Source organism: Mustela nigripes, chromosome 12, assembly GCF_022355385.1.
Source record: "Mustela nigripes isolate SB6536 chromosome 12, MUSNIG.SB6536, whole genome shotgun sequence".
Classification (NCBI taxonomy): domain Eukaryota; kingdom Metazoa; phylum Chordata; class Mammalia; order Carnivora; family Mustelidae; genus Mustela; species Mustela nigripes.
In genome coordinates this window covers 125,978,199-125,981,486 of record NC_081568.1, presented here as the reverse complement: position 1 = coordinate 125,981,486, position 3,288 = coordinate 125,978,199, and the positions used below count along the sequence as shown (strand labels likewise).

Genomic DNA, 3,288 nt, shown 5'->3' with positions numbered 1-3,288 from the left:
AAGAAAAAGATCTGTAAAGTAACAAGGAGACTTTAAAGGAAATGCTAAAAATAAAACAGAAACAGCAAACTTGGAAAATGTGGTTTTTAAAGAAAACACTAGATAGCCTAGAAGGATGACCAGAATGATTTACAACAGTGGAAGATAAAGTTACAAAAAAATAAATTAGAACCTGTCATGGGGGAAAAACAGCAGGTGATAGTTTAAACATTTAAAAAATTAGTTTTACAGAGACTTGAGACCATCACTTCCACTCTGGTAGAGTAACTGGGTCTCCTCCAATAAAGAATGAGAAAATAGATGCTTGCTTCAGCAGCACATATACTAAAATTGGAATGATAACAGAGAAGATTAGCATGGCTTCTGTGCAAGGATGACATTCAAACTTGTGAGGCATGCTGTATTTAAAAAAAAAAAAAAGAATGAGAAAATAAGATGAAATATATGAAAATAGGCAGCACAAGACTGTGACTCCTAAGAGAAGGAAGATAACTGGAGTCTTAATATCAGCCCAGTTTCCTTCAGGAGGCACCTTCCATATTGTGAAGCAGGAAGAGCTAAGGGTAACAGACAATAGTAGCCTGCCTGTGTTCAGTCAAACACACACAAAAAGGGGGCTGGAATGTTAGGGGCAAAGTAATAGCGGAACACAAGAGTTCCATAAATTTTCATAAAGCTTTCTTTGAATGTGCTGTTAAACATAAAGCACAGGATGGCTTGAATGAAACTCCTAAGGGCTAGGTAGAGAACCAGGACTGGGTTGCATGGGTAGAGGGTGGTACTGAGTAATTCCTAAATGATCACGCGTTGGGATGAGAGATGTTTAAATTCTGATCATCCAGAGTACGAGGAAATAAATACCTGGGGCATTCAAGAGAGACCTCTAAAGGTTTACAAATTAATTTGCAAATAAATAAACTACTGGCCAAAACAAACTTTGACAGTCTTTAAAGATAAAAAAGAAAAAGAAAAAATAAAACTTACAATATCCAATACCCAACACAAAAATTATTAAGTACACAAAGAAGTAGGAACATGCGAGTCATAACCCAGAAAATAATCGGTCAATAAAAACTGATGCAGATGACAGAAATGATGGGAGAATAACACAAGATATTAAAATAGCTATAAACATGCTCAAGGACCTAAAGAAAAACACGAACATGATGAGGGAAATAGAGTATATTTAAAAGAATCAAAACTTGTAGAAATAAAACCCAAAATATCTGAAATAAAAATTTGACTGCTTAGGGGTTCTTGTTATCTACATCTGCATAGAAAATCACCCAAACTTAGGGGTTTTATTAAAATTACCCCAAATATTTTCTTATCTTGTAGTTTCTGTGCATCAAGAATTCAGAAAGGGCTCCATTAGTGGTTCTGTCAAGATAACTCATGAGGCCATATCCAGGTAGTGGCTGGTGCTAAAATAGTAGCAGGTAGGGTGGAGGCATGCAAAAGCAACTGAGGAAAGGCTGATATCTCATTCTCTTTGTGTAGTCCTAGGGTCTTTCAAAGTACTTTCTCTGCCTGAACTAAACTGGGTGTTCCTATAACATAGAAGCCTTTTGAAACATCAGATGGTTTAGAAAGCAGCTTAGGATTCCAGCATAACTGTTCCAGGCTGCAGGGCAAAAATTACACTGCTATTATTACCTAGTGTAAGCAGACATATATAGTCATTTTCATCATCACCTCCAGTCTTTCCAGACTCGAGAGCAGGGATATAAGATATAAGATATAAACCCCACCAACTGAAAGGAAGAATTTCAAAGTCACCATGTAAGAAGAGATATATTTATGACCATCCTGAAAATACAATCTATCGATCTTCTCACAAAGACATCATCTTACATGAAAATATAGTCACATCACCTATCCTAAGACTCCTCTTTTCTCATTACAGAATCAGTATGAGGTTTGAGGTCTCCATAGCTAAGTCATGTCTCAGTTCAGATGAGCACGCTCAGATGCAACTCCTTGGATATAATTCCTTAAATATCATTCCTCTCATTCTGAAGACCTGTAAACTAAAGAGACAAGACATGTGTCTTCTACCACCACCTCCAACATACAGTGTTGAGGAGACAGGAATAGGAAAACCACCATAATACTCTCCACATATACACAGAAGGAGAAAAGGACACATGGGAAATATTTGCCCACAGCAATTCTGAAATACAGCTGGAAATATGTGCCAGCTCCTTCATACATTATTCTTCATGACTCTTGGTTCTGCATTTTTAGCTATTTGTTTTGCCTCCAAATTATTATTTTCTGTAGTGTTTCAAACTGTGTTGCTTTCTTCCTATAGTAATTTGAAGATCTAAAGTCTGATTTCCACTTTTCACTTTATCTGGCACTTTCAACTGAGTTGGTCTAATCCTTTTTCAAACTTTGTGGATGTCTTGTGTTTTGATTTACAATCCATTCTACTGAAAGTGGGGCGTGTACAAGTATATTTAATTATGCTTATCTCTACTTTGTGCTCTCTGAAAGTCTGCTGTAGGACAACCCACACTTAGAGTCTTAGAAGTACCTGTTGTGTAACACATACATAAACACATACTCTTTAGATCTTTAGATCTATTTGAAAAGTGTTTATAAAACACTATTTTAAATCTTCATGAGGACTTGGTAAAGGGTCTTACAGACACAACCTGGACTTCAAGATTTCCCCTAAAGCATTTATTAATGTGAAAATATTTTGTATTTTTATTGTTGTCACTGGTATTTCTATTTCTTTGTTTTTGCTAGCTGTAGATATAGGGATTGAGAAATAGTTTTATTTTCAACAGAAGATAATGGCACTTTTTTACTTAAAATTTTATTCTTCGGTTCATCTCCTTCCTCTTGAATTTTATTTTATGGAGTAAGAAGCTCTGTGGAATCTTTGATATTCTTCCTGGAAGTTTCCTTAACCAAATTAAGTTTCATGCATTTTCTAATTTATACAATTACTGCAGCGGACAGTGCTGTCAAATTTCTGTGACTATATACTTCCATCAACTCCAATATTTACCTTGTGTTCCTTAAAACTTTCCCTGAAAATCTTCAGCTTCATTAGGTATCCACTGACACTCTTCTTGAGATCTTTCATTATTTCATTTTGAGTCTCTCACAGCCTTCTTCTTGTACCCAGAACCTACGCCAAAAATTTTAGATATTTGTTAAGATAGCATTGCACTTCCAGGCATAACTTTTCTCGTTCTGCTTAGCTATTATGTATAACAAGCCATCTCAAACTCAGTTACTTAAAACAACAATGATATTTTATTATTTTTCACA

At 35.5% G+C, this 3,288-nt stretch overlaps 1 non-coding gene across 1 annotated transcript; it reads left to right on the top strand.

Annotated features, from left to right (window-relative positions):
• Positions 1 to 304: 304 nt before the first annotated feature.
• Positions 305 to 408, top strand: LOC132028953 (U6 spliceosomal RNA). The gene has a single exon (XR_009407607.1). It is a non-coding gene; the product is annotated as a U6 spliceosomal RNA (small nuclear RNA).
• Positions 409 to 3,288: the final 2,880 nt, after the last annotated feature.